The sequence below is a fragment of the Leptosomus discolor genome, chromosome Z (genome assembly GCF_034619465.1).
Source record: "Leptosomus discolor isolate bLepDis1 chromosome Z, bLepDis1.hap2, whole genome shotgun sequence".
In the NCBI taxonomy this organism is placed as follows: domain Eukaryota; kingdom Metazoa; phylum Chordata; class Aves; order Leptosomiformes; family Leptosomidae; genus Leptosomus; species Leptosomus discolor.
The window spans coordinates 13,647,517-13,664,656 of record NC_141419.1 but is presented as its reverse complement, the minus strand read 5'-3'; positions in this window follow the sequence as shown (position 1 = coordinate 13,664,656).

Here is a 17,140-nt window from a genome sequence, read left to right as displayed (position 1 = left end):
AATCCATTAACTGGATTCAATTCCATTACTTTTTTCTGTTGCCTTACTATATAAATTCACGTATACATTATATTAACACATATTCATGTATTGTATGTATAATGTTTAGTGCACATTCTTGTTACATGTTATGCTTGTTTAGAAGCCATCATTAATCAAATCTGATATATTGATGAAGGTAGTGTTATATATTTATTTCTCCTATTTCCTGATAACTTTTCTACTGTCTTTTAGAGATTTGAAAATTCCCTGCCATTTCACAACAGGAAAAATATGAACTGTGTCTTCTTTAACACATCCAAATTTCCATTTCAATATTTGTATGGGAAAGGAAACATGCAGATACATATTTCTATTCCCAAAGTCCTACTAATTTTTAGCTACCAAGATGTCAGGATCTCATACTGAGACTTATATAAGTATTTGAAACACGTTAAGCCCTAATCTTTCTTTTTCAAAGAAATAGTTCTGCATGACTCTAATAAGCTTAAAATCAGGCTTTCATTATAAAAGAGGAAAAGAACCGCTTCAAGCAGACCAGAGATTTTGAAGCTAATAAAAATCTGAAGAATAATAAAATAATTAAAAAAAAAAAGGAAATTTTAAGCTGTTCATGAGGCAATGTCTCATGAAAGAACAATTTTCAGATATTTCTCAAAGAGATATCTGAAAACTGTAGTACTTGATTAATTTACACTAGAGAGGGCAAAATGTCTTCAATATTTAGAGCAATACAGAAATTTGGATGTTTCCATCCAGTAGAATTAGTTTCACCCTAATCAGGTTTTTTTAATAATTTCTAAAAATTACAAATGTTTTGGCTTGTTTGTTAATTTTACCTATGTGGATTTGATGTGAATATGCAATCAGTTGTGTAAAGACATTCTTTACATACACTCAGTTGTTTTTAAGAGTAATTTTAAAAACATGGAATGATATACATATTCTATGGAGAAGTCTTTAAAAAACCCCTCAGATTTAGTTAAAAGAGAAAATAAATTCATATTCTAACACTGGTGTTTAATTAAATGTAGTTCAATTTAACATACAAAAAAAAAAAGCTATGCAATACAAGTCTCTGAAGGATTTTATTATTTGAGTTTTACAGTTTATAGACTGATAGTGCAAGCTACTTCTGCATTATATGTATTTCACACTTCTTCTCTAAAAAAAAGTCATTAAAAGTTGTTCTGAATCTTTCTTGGGGCTTTTTTGTCCGAAAGTTTTAAATTGTTTTTCTACATATATGAGGGTGGCAGGTTGATATGAAGAAGGAAAATAGTTCACAAAAGAAGAAAGCAAAAATTATAATTTCTCTGTTTTCCCCTAGCAATGAAGAGTGCATAACCCATTCTGGCAGTATCCAATGACAGTGAAATTTCTTTTAATGGTTGGGGGGAGGGTTGAAGGAAAAAGGAGCTGGGAGAGTGATTTCAAAAAGCTTCTTATTTTTCTTTCCTCAGATGTTCTTTTTCAACAAGGTTTACAGAAAGTACCTGGGTATCTCCGTGAAACAGGACCCCAGGATACCAATTGCAATACAAACTTTAATAAAAAACACTTTCTCTGTTGAACTTTGCCTTCTAAATGACCTGTGCTTTTCCTCTTATTTGACTCTTATGCTGGTTTTGAATAAATTATGGTTTTGACATTTCTCCACGTCACTTCATTTTCCGTTTTCCAAACTTTACTCCACCCACCTTTAATTTCATTATATGTAAAATAAGAGAAAAACTGCATTTAAGTAAAAAACCCAGCAATTAAATAGTTAATGAATTAAGTGTTCCAGGGTGCTGAATTAGCAAAGTATTCTTCACAGGTATGTGCATTTCCAAGAACTTTGCAATACAACTGCATTTTTAGAGTAAGACTTTCAGCCCTCTGTTAACAGATTCATGACCTGATTTGGACATTTGGTTCTGCAGAAAATGTGTGGGACAGCTGGCAAGGAAGAATGTGGTCCATAAAAGTGAACATCTGATTAAATGATCACGAATCTTGTTGCAAGTTCTAATTCTGCTTTGATTTCCCCAGGTGTTTTTTTTTTTTTGAACAGTTGGTTGAAAATCAGATTATTCTCTCAAGTTAGGATAGGCTGAGCCTGGAAAATCAGGCAAAGATTCTCATCTGTCGTAAAGACAACCTGATGAGAGTTATTGACCTAAACAATCTGGCTAGGTTGTGTCTCCAATCCTCTCCTACATCAATACTGCTTGTTATCCTCTAGTAAGCAGAAAGGACAGGGAATATGGAAGAAGATATGCAGCAGCAAGAATTGGGTTCCCAAATTAAAATAATATCTTATATTTCAGGTTCTCCATCCTGCCAGTACAGCAAAGCCTTGTCAGAAATGGTGTAGATGAAAGTTACCATGAAAAGCACTAAGATAGAAGAGACAATAATCCATGTCTTTTTCACTACCAAAAAAAAAAAAAAATTCTCATGGTACCAATATATAGATGAAAATTTACATGTAAGTGCATATGAATGCATAAATTAAAGGTTTAGCTTGGAAATGAAGGTACTCAAAATATTAATACATTTAGAAAATTCAGTATATTGTCCATATATAGCTTCTATGTAGGAAATAATAAAAGATGATCACAAAATTATTAATATAAATCAGTTTAGCTTTCAGATGCAATTATTTTGGGGGCAACAGATGTAGAAAGAAATAATGGATTATATGTGAAAAAATACTAACATATGCTCTGGGATTCCAAAATAATATTATATTTAGTACAACATGACTGGTACATATCTTCTCTCAGATCTGCAAATTAGCCTTCCACATATCTATTAGAAAATGTTTCCTTCTTAAATAACTTAGATAGTGGTAATGGGAAATAGTTACTCAAAGCTGCAACGATTGCTAAAATAAAATTGATTGTGCAACGATGGAAATCTACTTTACCTGTAAGAATTGATTACTTTGAAGCAATAGGCAATCTGGCACCTTGAAAAAGTATCTCTCTCAAGCTGAAAGGTAAACTGGAAAAGTTCAGTTCTGTTTCCCTGGGTTTTTGTAATGAGAAATGCATAACATACATAAATACATATATTTTTCCACTAACAAAGAAAATTTATGAAGTCAGATTCATCTGACTCCCTATATACATGACACAGCTTTGCTAGAAATAACAATTAAAGGGACCCTTGAAATGGCCAAGTTCTATACCTTTATTTGAAAACTGGTTAAGTGTTACTATCCATATATTGCACAAATAAAGATCTAACCTGTGGCAGCAAAATTTGTAAGTTCTATCCTGTAGAATACTGGTTAAAAGAAAGAAAAACATGACAAAATTTCAGATTATTTCAATGTATTTTAGATCAAATCCCTCAAATCTGAGTGTACCTGAATGGATAGACTTCTGGAAAACATATAGTCCTCAACATCTGTGTCCTATGTTGAGCTTATCACACCTAACAAATAAGGAAGCCAGACGATAACAGTAGTAAGATCACACATATATCTGAATAAGTAAGTAAGACCAGTATAATTGCTCATCTGCAGCCCAGAAAATATAAGTGGTGTCTAATACCCACTTTTAGTGCATTTTGCTGGCCCTAAACCCAAGCAAAAGTAGTGTGGTTATGAGGAGAACTAATAAGAAAGTGAGGACAGGTATAAGGATCAGTCACTGGGAAAAGTAGATCTAAAGGACAAGTTCATAAGACAAGACACACCTGAGTTAGAAGAGACCAGGTTTGTTCTGATACTTGATTAATAAGCTGTCTCCAGGATTTCAGCTAACATTTTCTGCTGAGTGGGAAAGTTTTAACCATAGTTTCACAGTTCCTGAAGTTTAGGCACAGTTTAGGTGAATATTATGACTCCTCCTGGATCTGCTAACCCAGCTGCTTCTGTGCTCAGCATGGGCTGTAGCTTTATATGATGAACAATCCTGAGACTGAGCCTGCAGGATCTCATGTAAACTGAGGACAGGGAATTTAAAACTTACCTTAGTGTCACACAGGAAAACTGGGGCAAATAAAGACATGGGGACAGTTCCAGTTGTTTATCTTATTCATCTTTCAAACACCTGTATCTGTCAGCAAGTCCATCCCAGCTTCAGGCACACATTGTGGTAATGGTACTGATTGCCGCCAAGAAACATAACAAGATGGGAATTCTATTAAATTTGCATCATAATATAGGTATAAAAATGTCTAAGTTACATTTAAATACATAATATTAATTCTGACTTTTCCCAATTTCATATGTGTCATTTTGCATGCTTAATAATGTTTGTGTAGCATAGTTTGGGCATATTAACTTCTAGGTTATTTAACTTCAGGCATTTTATTAAAATTAAGAAAAAAATTCCATACTTGTGGTAATCAGTTTTGCAGCCTCATGAACTGTTATGCGAATTTGTCATTTGAGCTGGGGAAAAAGACATAGCAGCTACATGTTGCTATTCTGCACGACATTACTAACAAAATATGAATAAATCAATAATAATAAATTGCTTTGTCCAGTAGGTTTGGATTCTAATCCTTGCACAGGAAAAAAGTTTTTCTGTTCCATCATGACTCTTCTTACATCAAGTACTTGGGAAACTCATCTGCAAATGTGTAGTGCATGAACTAACCTGAAAACAGGTGGGCTGGATATCTCCACATGACTTTGTATTGCAGAAATGCTGCCAGAAAACATCCCATAAATACCAACAGGTTTTTTAAATAGTTAAAAGCTAGCGCAGACAACAGACGACCACAGCCGCAGGTTCAGGGAAAACCAAGTTCTGAAGTTAAGCATTTCCTAGGTGTTTATGAGTAACAATCAAAGCTTAAAATCCCATCTACAGGCAATTCAAACAGTCAGCACCAAACACAGAATATTGGCAGTACAAGATTCACCCAAAACAGCTTACTCAGTAAACTCTTCTCCAAGAAAAGCATCATAAATGAATTGTATACTTTTCATTGCCTATTCAAAACCTGTAAAATACAATAATCAGTCGACATGCATCTGCAGTGTTACCTACCTGATTATGAAAGAGTTCATGATTGCAAACAATATATTTCAACATTTGACTGGTTAACTTGCAGGAACATTATTACAAAGGTGTGACTGAGGCCTGAATGCCCTTTTTGATCCTTTTCTTAGACCAGCCACAAAAAAAACAGACAAAAAACAACAAACACACAAACAAACAAAAATGCTCAAGGGAAAAAAAAAAAAAGTAGGACAAAAAGGGAGAGTTTCTTGTTTGTGTAGTGTTATATTGGTATTTATTATTTCTATTACTGATACTAGAAACACTAACCATAGAGCAGAATCTGCACAGCACTAGATACTGTACAAATATAGATCAATAGGGTGGCATTTGACCCAGAAAACTCAAATCTAGCAAAGCTTAAGTTCTTGCGATATGAAGGTGGAAAAGGATAAAATTTCTGAAGGTACTGGAAGAATATTGAAGAAAGAAATCAATAACATGCTTTATTTTTAAGACTCTCTCTTCCTTTCTGAATTTGCCCTAGCACTGGTGAAACTCATTAAGTGTAAACATTAAGGCTCCTTCAGATGTGATGAGTTGCTTCTATTTTAACTTTCATTTTTCTCTTGCCTACAAACAGGTATTTGGACAGGAGGTTACACCAGTACAAGTGTAACCTTTTTATCCTCAGTCTGTCTTTTATCACAGAATTTCACCTACTTGTTTAATGTGATGGTGTCTGTAAAAATTTGAATTACAGCAGCTGGGAGTAAAGGAAGCTGACCTGGGCTGGTATTTCTTAAAACCTTTCTTTGAAGACAATTTAAGTCCATACTGAGACAGATGAAAGACAACATTTTCTACACACACAAAACCGACAAAATGTTTCTGTGTCTTATCTGAACTCCTCACTGTGTTTTGAATGTTCTTTTTTTCAGACTTTTAGCTGTTTGCATGTTCTCTGTCTCCTTATAAAGGAACTTCAGGGCAATAGTTTTTATTACGAAGCAACAGTAACAAAAAAGACATAAGTCTCAGGTCATTTTCTTACACAAAAATAACAAATTTCACATTATGGTTGAGTTGAACATCCTTGGTATAACTAACTGTCCAACATGGAGAAAGTAGTCTAATTTTATGTATTGAAGTCAGACACTTGAACTCCTTCATTTTTTTGACCAAAAATCAAGAATAGGGTAAGTGATACTGTGAGATGTGCACATACCTGTACTTATTGCATAAATAGGTATAAAAAAAAAGTAAGAAACAGTGAGAAACAGACAGAAATCTAGATCTTTCTAGCAAATGGGACCAGAAAAACACAAAAAAACAAACAAAAATATTTCAGAGGCTCTGTTCTTATTTAGAGGTGTAAGATTATGGAATTAGTCTTTAGAACCTGAAAAAAAAAGAAAAATGTGTCTCATTTAACACTCCTGAAGTGAAGCTCAAAGATCCCCCCATAAGTTCACAATAGATTTCCTCCTTCAGGTACTACCTCCCTGTCTGAAATTGGCCACTTTTATGGAGTGACTGCAGATGTTGATCTGATTAGTCACCTGTAAACACCAACCAGCTATTATGAATCTTCACTTCCAAGACCTTACTCTACTGTAACACTGATAATTTGAATATCCAAGCTGACCTCCAGGTAAAAGTCAGCTGTGATAAGTTTCCTGTGACTGTATTTCTAGATGTATCTTCCACTTCCTCAGATCATATGAACCCAAGTTAGTAAAGGAAAGAAAAAAAAATATCTACACACCTCTATTGAAGTGGCAGTTTAATGTTTGACAGAGCTGCAAATTTTGTGTTATTGTTCAATTAGACCAACAGGCCCCAGTTTTATCATGGCACTGCAAATGTAAAAATGTAGACTATATTAACATATGGATTCATAGCTGTATCTCTTAGTTACAACAAGACGTAACCCTGAACAATTTTAATTTCAATTCAGCAAGTTCATGCCTTGATCCACGTATTGAATTAATGCTCCGCAATAAACTCTTTTTTTTTTCCTGAAGATTTAGCATAATTAATTGTCTCCATAAAACTCAGTGAAACCCTTTTGCAGTGGGCAGGGGTAGCTGTAAGCAGGAGATAAAAACCGTAAGTACTTTCTGTTCATGAGAAAAATCCCAGAAACAGACAAACTGAGGATGAAAATTTGGATTCAGATATGCATATGGCTATCAGTTATCAGTTTGAAGAACTAGATTCAGAGCATATATGGTTTAATTACTCTATTCAGAGATAGGTAGGAGTTACAACTGGTAGTAGTTAATAACTTCTGTAAAGATTACACAGATGGTATAAAATATAAATTCTGGAAATTTAAGCTCAACTTCTGAAGTTTTTGATCCCAGGATCTAGCAGTTAAAAGTCGAGAGTTTTTAAGTTACACTTGAAATAAATTCTGTAGACATTTTGAGCTGAGATACTACTTCAAAGCATGCACAATTTTTGCCTGAGATTCTCAACCAGTGTCTTATTATTTATGCAAATACATGCAGATTATGTTATAATGTCAAGACAAAACAATGTCATTGCAGGTCTATGGAGATGAAATTATGAATAATAAGCTGAAATAAAATGAAACCAATTCCAGAGCGTGCCTATTGAAGTGATGCTACAATGTCAAAATTATACTGGCAGATTTCCCTACTGACTAAATTATGATGTCCAGCTTTGAATAACAAATTTTGAGACAACTGGAAATTCTCTTTTAGTGGCATTTTGTGAAATAAAAACAATGCTTAACAAGCTTATGGCATCAATCAGCTTTTCATACTGTAAATTCTAAATCATACCTTCTCCTTCCTTAGTAATAAAAGTCAAAATTATGAAAAGCTGGAAGTGAACTGAAGGCAAAATCCACTTTACTACTTCAGTTGTAATAGGAAAAAAAAAGGATGCTTAGCCAGATACTCATTTTGCATACAATGTTCTTCCATTGCCATTAACAAGCAGACGATTACCATATACCTGACATCTGTGACTGGGAGCTAGTCAGTGACTCTCAGAGTAGGACTCTGATGGCCAACTGCAGGAGCCTGGAGTGAAGGAAGGCAGAGTGTAATCTCTTAGGAAATGAGCAAAAATAACTACTGTTCCTTTTATATATTCAGTCTTGCAGTATCTAAGCTCTGTAAACAGCTACTTTTGGCCAACAGTTTTCTAAGAAACAGAGTGCAGTGGTGGGAAGGAGGTAGCAGTGTACTAAAGTCTAAGCAAGATTCCCATTGTCAACCTGTTTTGGGAAATGAACAGCAATATCCTCAATCTGGACCAGTAGGTGTTTAGGTTCAGTCTGAATCCTCATAATTCCATGTGATGCAGAGAGGTTTCTAAACTGAAAACAAAGCTCTTCATCTTGGATCATTTTCATTTTGATGTAAAAGAGAGAAAGAGACACTGCTATCCGAATGTGAGACTCAAGATGCAGTTACAATGAACTACCCATTGCAATATAAACCAGTGCACAGGCTTACTAAATTCCAGATGTTTCTTGTCAACTCTCCCTATTTCTGCTCTACATGAAAGAAATAAATATTGTAGCAATCTCCATTCGAAAGTGAGCTAGTTACTTTATATTTACAAAGACTTAGTTGCTCATGGTTACCACAGAGCAACTGCCACACTGTAAATTTGTGTGCCGGAAACAGCATAAGACCACACCACAAATCCAGACTCAAAGTATTTCATTTATGGCTTACCTAATTTTCTTTACAGAAGTCCAAAGTGTGTAGGAAGAGACAGAACCTTAAAGCATAAAACAGGACTTGGATAAAGTGAAAATCCTGCAGAATGGACACACACTTCTTTGGTCTTTTCAAGTGATATACACAAACTTCTCAGAGAATAAATATCTTCAAGCATCCATAGAATTCAGCTTCTGCCCACTCCCCGTAACAACTCCGCAGGATCTACCTTCTGCGTAGACTAAGGGATCACCTAGGAAGAACCTTGACCCAGTACTGAGGACAACTTTGCCAATACAGCCAAACATAGTGTGATGCAAGTACACGTCACACTGGAGCAGGAGAGGCTGTTCTTCCCTTCAGTTTCACATACTAGTCATGAAAATAATTGTTCTCACACTCCAGTATGAAGGTAAGAAAATACCAGGGAGATGTATGTTTTCTATCACTGCTAATGCTGAAAACTTAACTTTTTTATTTTGTCTCCCTTTGCAATTCACACAAAGTGGGAAGATTTGGCACATTCTAGATGATTTTCAAGCACTGTGATCTAGATCCAGTGACAAAGGCTCAGCAGTGTGAAATACAATACAAAAGAAAGGTTGGTGATGTACTATCCCTGCACTGTCATTACCCGGGCAGGCAGAAGCAGAGAGGAAGCATAACCAGGCTGAAGCAGATGACACTCTCATTACTGGATCCTCAACGGTTTCGATTAACTTGTGAGTTAGTCCCTAACCTGCCATGAAAAACATGAATGCTGAAAATAAGGTCATAACACTTTAGACTATCCAAATAATACGCTATTTGGATATTAATGTTCACATCTTAATTAAAGGTGTGAAATGCTTATTTTGCTTAGTGAGTTTCCATCCTTAAGTATTTTGAACCTGATGAGGCTGATGTATTTTTACATGTCTGGTTAGACAAGCTTAAATAACGAAATATGACCCCTAAATTATGCAGATAATACTAAAGTCTGACTATGACTTACACTTGGTGCTGAGGAAAAAGTTACATGTACACTTCTTCACTGGCAAGTGGATTATTAAGAGTGAAGTTATTGCTTTAGTTTAACAGATTAAAATTAAAAGCAGTCGTTTAGTAAGCATAAGGAATATTTCATTTCAATTGAAATCAATAAGATAAAAATAGATTTCACAAAGTCCATGAGGATTTTGCATTAGGCCTTTCCTTGAATTTTAGATACTCTTTTAAATTCTTTGCAGCTTAAAAAATTGACAGATTTTGCAGCGTGTCTTTCACGTGTTCACATCCATCCTTTTCTGTATTTTAATCTTATGACCTCCAAACTCCATATAGACCTCCTAGAGACTTTTACACATCTTCATTTTTTTTTGTGTAAGTTTTACATGCTGATTTACTGCCTTTAATAAAACACGGTAATTAAGAATGGAAAATCTGTGTTTTCCTCATACAGTTGCATCCTTTGACATATTTTCTTACCTAAAAACCCCTCCAAATCTACAATGATATGGACTTCTTGTAAAACCAGATGACAGTGCAGTTAAAGATACTGAAGCTGGGAAGATTTCTTAGAGATGACAACACAAATTTGGAATTACTTAAACATTTTTCTACTTCATTTCCTTTTCCTCCTGCATCCTTTCTCTTTTATTTGTTTTTGACAAACTGTCAATAAGAGTGTAGCTGCCAAATATGTTCTTCTATTGAAAGGAAATGAAGCAAGGAAAACATATTTCCGACCACATAAGAACAATATCCCTTAAAATTACAGACATGAATTTCAAATTATGTTTGTTGCTTTTTCTTGATAATTTTTCCTCAGAATAGACAAAATATATATGGAAAAAGAGCATGTTTAGCTTGCAGGTTTGTTCAGATGATGAAAATAAGTGATTATATGTTATCTTCTGTTATATTAAAAAATTTCAAACTTCTGTTCCATTAATATTAGTTTATATTGGAACACTGTGGGACAAAATTTTCTGGAGTCTTATTTCACCAGTTTTAATGGTGAAACTTCACAGATTAATTTGTTGTGTGGAAAACTTTTCCATATAAAGTAATCATTCTGTCTTGATTGACTAGTAAGGGTCCTATAACACCAATACAGGATTATAAAATCTACATGACATCTAAAAATTGCTACACTAACACTAGAGTTGTTGGTCTTCTTATCAAATAGATCTTCTCAAGGATTCTCAAAACACAAGTGGTTTGATGAATCAGGTGTATACAAAACAAATCAGAATGTTCCAGGGACTTTGTGGTAAAGGAGAAGAATGAAAAATACAAAAAAACCCTATCTCTGCTTTCAAAAAAAACAGAAAAAAAAAAAAAAAAAACAAAAAAAAAACCAGAAAAAAAAAAGAAGAGCCAGATCAAGATGTCCATGTTTTGTTGTAGAGTTAGGTACAAAGAAAAGTGAAAGTCATTTCAAAGTCATGCTATTATTAGACAAACTTTTTTCCAAAAATCTGCACATTTTCACATTTAGTGTGCCTCAGAACTACAAATCTTTTGTTGAAAGACATAAGCTATGAAATCCTAAAATACCCTAACAAAACAAAACAAAAGCAAAAAGTCCTGCCACACCAACAAGAAATATCATCAAAGCCAGAAGTCTTTAGGGAGAAAAGATTGTCAGCATTCAAGGTTGAAGTACATTTTGTATACTACTTTCAGATACATGCCAAGTAGTGTTCCGGGAACTTTAACCTCATTAACCATAGTTGATATGCAGCTGTCAGATAAATCTAGAAACAGATATTTTTCCAAGTAAACATTAAGAAGTAGTTGCAAGTTTTTATAAATTATCATCCAGCCTGTAGAAAACAACACCTTATATCAAACTAGATATAGTACAATTGATTTGTATCACCATTTATGTTGTTATGATAATTTGAATGAAAAATAAATATCTGAAATAGTTACAATTTTATTGATTAACTATACATTTTAAAGACAGTGTGTTTCTTTGTGATATATGATTTTTTTGGACAATCCATTGATTTCACAGTTTTATTTAAGATTATTTCAGAATTACTATAAATTGAAAATAATGAGCAGGTCCATTTACACTTAATCGGGAAGCTATGATTTTCACTTATGTGCACTTAATACTAATTGAAGTGGTTTCAAAAATATCTGAATGGTTTTAAAAAAACCCAACAAACCCTGGTCATAATTTATTCAGTAAAGTAAATCTAGAAAACTCCAGAATTATTATCCTACTTGTTAGCATTTTTAAGCTTAACTTGTGTAGAAGATTTTAAGCATTAAATGTTTCTTCAAGTAATTTTTACAAGGATATATTTATTGATCACATATAGTTGTGCTAATACAGACCTGATATTTATTCAGATGTCTAAAAATCTTGACAAATCCAAAAGGTTTTAAAGTGTACCTGTAACAAATTTCTGGCCAGATAAAAATTTTCCACCTGTATCTGCATCTGGTTAAAGAAAAATAACTGCAGTCATTTTTATGAGTTTTTTTCATTAAAGATGGTGTACGAACCAGGAATATGGTGAGAGTACTATCCTTGAGATATATTTTTTTTTGCAAATGTAACCTATTTTTCAGTTTGCATTATTTGTCCCAATTTTTGTGTGATCTACAAAGAACATGATTTTCAGATTTAAAATCCATATCACTAGCTGAACACATAGATATTTCTCCTTCCATTTCCAAAATATTTCTTAGATCTGTCCACGGCAGTGTGTAGATGGTGATCATCATTTAAACATCCCCCAAGTCTCATTTTTAAAGAATAGGACCTATGTGATGGAGATCAGTAACAGAAGCACAACACAGTCCAAATAGGATATGAGTTTCTGAAAGGGAAATAGTAAAAAAAAAAGTGGTCTGAAGACGTAAATAAAATCACAGTAACCCTATACTTCTTTCTATTTGCTTTCCTAATATTAGTTATTTGTACATGTCTAGTGCCAGTTCAGAGTTACACAAATATTACTTATGACATACTTGCACTATTCCGTGCCCCCAACAATTCAATACTCGTTTCTTGCTTTTTGTCACATTCTGATTTGCTTTTACTGTCTTGTTCTTCATTCTTCCCCATCCCTTGCACCACAGTAAGTACTGTGTCTTTCCTGCTATTTTTATTTAACCTATACATACCACTTAGGTAACACATCATTTAACAAAAAGAAAACCCTGGGGGATTAATATTGTTTGCAATCATATTGGCTGAAATTCTGCCACCACTAAAATCTGTGGGAGTTTTTCAATTGATTTCAACTGAGCCAAGATTTCATTCCCAGTGCATTGAAGTAACATGAACAGCACACAGAGAGAGCTGAAGTTGAAAACACTAAAGTTGTCTAATTAAAAGCTCCCTTTCAGGTAATTATCTTTAGCATAAGCAATCTGCAAAAAGAATTCTAGTGACATGGGGAATGTTTCTCAATTCTTTCTCTGCCACCATACATCAACTGGTGACATCTAATTGACAGCATTATTTAAAATGTCATACTTTTTTCTTTTTATAACAAGCGCAAAACCACTAACCTGTGTTTACAGTTAATGCACCATAAATAAAAAACATTCCCAATGTTAAAGACATCCTACCTGATGCAGAAATTATTATGTTCTTCCACACAGAAAGTACTGTTTGTTTACAACTTGCATTCAATTACAGTCAAAAGGATCTATCAATTAGAGTCTTTCTTGCTTTATATTAGAATCGCTTTTTGTCCAAAAATAAGAATTTTCTCACAGTAAGAGAGGGCAGTGTCTTATTAACTGCTGTAGGTATGCCAAACATTTTTCGCATTGCAGTTCTGAGGCAACAGCTGAAATGTTAAAAACCCAAGAGGATAATATCATACAGATTGCAGTGGTACAGCATACATCATTTCATAGAAGGAAGTCTGTTCCTTTAGTTTAGATGTATATTCACCATAAATTCTTTGGCACAATTTTTCAGTCTTGCAGACAGATGTGGATGTTACTGTAAGTGACTTAAGTTAAGTTCCAGTTTGCTGCATATAGTACATAACAAAACGTAATCAACTGCCTTTCTTAATATCCCGTGTCATGTTTCATGTTACTGTATCATTTGAGACTATATATCTTTCTGGGGAATTCAGAATAATAGGAAAATGAACATATCAGCTCTGACAGAGGTTCTTTCTTTAGATGATGTTTGGAAGCAATATAACATCATTGGTTTTGTTAGTACTGTTCTTGTTTACTGGTTGTTTTGTTTGGTCTGGTTATTTTTATATTTACCTTTTCCTCAAACATGTTGTCCTGCTGGATTATACACTAATTCTTTTTTTCTCTCTAGGAAAAGTCTTTATCCTCATCTCTGTTTTAGCCATCTGAATCCTAGTACTCCCACCCCACTGCCACAAGCAGTTTTATTTTATTTTAACAGTCCTCCTCAAATCTTCTTATTTCCTGGTTGACTTTTAGTTTTAAGTCTGTGACACAGGAGGTTTTCTTGGAACTGTTATTTAGTTTTAAGGCAAGATCAGGAGCAGACAAATTTTTAGAAAGACTGATCAGACCATGGGAAAAAAAAAAAAAAAAAAAAAAAGTCTAAGCCACAGAATGAAATGCTCAACAAAATTAAAAAGAAAGCTGAGGCATAGCTGTGGATGGGGTCTTAAAAAATGATGGAGCACTAAAGCTGGCAGGCTCAGACTGCTGCTTAGCAGGATCCCATCTTCTTTGTGCTGAGCATGATTAAAAGCTGGACATACTCTAAGGTCAAGATGAGAGCAACTTTGGTTTGACTTCCCCATTCCACAAAGCAAGAAAAAAAAAAAAATTCACAGGGTCAGCATATTCCTCTGAACAACTCATGTTTGCTAATTAAAAGTTGTTTTCTCATCTATTTTCTTTCAGTCTAATATCCTTCTGTCAGGTCAAAACTGCTGATCCAACCATTTCCTTCAAAGTGACCGGCCTCACTGAAGTCAAAGGAAAAATTCCTGTTAGCTCCAACAAGAGAAGATTATCTCTCTGAGTCTTCAGAGTGCATGTACCACCTATATAGTATAAATGTGCACAACTACATATGACCTCTGTTTTGAATTAACTAGAGACATTTCATGCTATAGTCAACCTATATTTTCTTCTCCTTACTATAATTCATCTCACTTTTAAAAAATGGTCTGAAGTCTGTGGGGATTTTAGAGGTACAGAATAGTTTACCTGTAACTACACAAATGTAGAGCAATCCCTGTCTTGGAGCACTTTTGATATTTTTCTCCCAGTGACACACCAGTACTTGCTAGCTCCCTGAGCCTGTCTGAGGTCTCCTACCTCCTCTCTTATTTCAGCTTTGCAGCACTGATTACTCACCAGTCCTGCTTCCTTTTTAAGGTCTTCATTCTTCCTGTCTTCCAAAGTTAGCATTGTTTTGAACAGTTCGCTTAACAAAAATCTATAAATGGTTACAAATACATAAAGGTAACTACAAGTAAGACTCAAGCTCTTGATACATGAAGAGAAGTAATTATGCTTCAGATGTAGGACTTCTCAGAATAAGAATGGGATTTTTCAAGAGGTTTCATTTCAGTGTGAGCAGCTGGGCTATGTGGACACTGATATTGAGTTTCTAAAGATTTTTCAAAAGAAAAGGAGATGTTGCAGAAATAGCTAGGGTATTATGAATACCTCAGTACTTGTGAGTATCATGGAAAAATAAACTGCCTTTCTCAAAAAACTGCCCTTACAAGAAGTTAAATGTTATTTGAAACATTCTGTTTTAATATTTTCAGTGGATTTTCAGCTCTGCACAAATCAAAACATGTTCAAATTATTTTTTTTTAGTGCTCACACCAGTCAGGTTGGCACAGTTACTGCTGTTCATTAAGGCATCATTAAAAATGTTTGCTTTTAGCATTTTGAGGCATATCCAACTGATCAAAATATCCAGCCTCACTATTGTAACTTTGGATGTCCTGTATAAAAATATTCAACTCAATGCCATTTTTTTGGTACATTGTACATATATACACTGAGTTAGAGGTCCCAGTTGAGATTTTAGTCTCGCATTAACCCCACACACAGATGCACCAAAAAGCCAAAACCAGACAAAAAAAAAAAAACCCAACAAAAATCCACATGCTGTTTAGAAATGGCGCCTAGCATCAACACAAGATTTTAACGTACCTCTGATCCTGTGCCCATGAACCATTATGCTCTTTCAAAACATTCGGCCCATTTCCTTACTTCCTTCCCAATTACCTGACAGATTTACTCCTTTTATTCTCTGAGTTTGTGCAAAGAACAGATAACATTGATAAAAAATTTCCCAGTAATTCAGAGACTGAAGGGTTTAAAAATGTGGTTGCTATCTGAAAAGCTTTTTCATCTCCCATGTGCACATGTATAGAATTACCATTTTACAGATATTCAGGTTGCATAATTAAATAAATATATTCTCTTTTGTAAGCTATGAATGACAGGATTTGGAGTACTTCCAATGTTGTTAAGGATTAGCAAGGCGAGAATTTAGCTTTCACAGAAATTATTTTACAACGAAATCATAAATTATTGAATTAGAAATGATCTGAGCAGGTTCTGTGGTTCATTCTTTTGTATCATGTAACACCTGCCTTAACTCAAGTCACTTTTAAGAAAAGTTTTACCTGCGTGGTGTGTTGACCCTAGCTGGAAGGGTGGTGCCCTCCAAAGCCACTCTATCAGTCCCCTCCTCAGCTGGACAGGGGAGAGAAAATATAACAAAGGGCTCATGGGTTGAGATAAGGAAAGGGAAATCAGTCAGAAATCAGTTTAATTTATTACAAATCAAATCAGAGTAAGAAAATGAGAAATAAAACCAAATCTTAGAAACACCTTTCCCCCATCCCTCTCTCCTTCCTGGGCTTAACTTCACTCCTGATTTCTCTCCCTCCTTCCCGCCAGTGGTGCAGGGGAAGTGGGAACGGGGATTGCAGCCAGTTCATCACTCGCTGTCTCTGCTGCTCCTTCCTCCTCAGAGGGAGGGCTCCTCACACTCTTCCCCTGCTCCAACGTGGGTTCCTTCCCACGGGAGACAGTCCTCTACAAACTCCTCCAACATGGGTCCTTCCTACAGGCTACAGTTCTTCATGAACTTCTCCAATGTGAGTCCCCCATGGAGTCACAAATCCTGCCAGAAAACCAGCATTGTCTCCTCTCTCCATGTGGCCACAGGTCCTGCCAGAAGCCTGGTCCAGTGTGGGCTTACCACAGAGTCACTGCCCCCTTCAGGCATCTGCCTGCTCCAACATGCAGTCCTCCACATCTTCAGGTGAGCATCTGCTCTGCCTTTAACCTCCTGTGCTGCAGGGGGACAGCCTGCCTCACCATGGTCTTCTTCACAGGCTGCAGAGGAATCTCTGCTCTGGTCCCTGGAGCACCTCCTCTCCCTCTTTCTTCACTGACCTTGGCGTCTGCAGGGTTGTTCCTCACATATTGTCACTCCTCTCTCAGGCTGCTGTTGCACAGTATTTTTTACATTTTCCTTAAATATGTTATTATGGA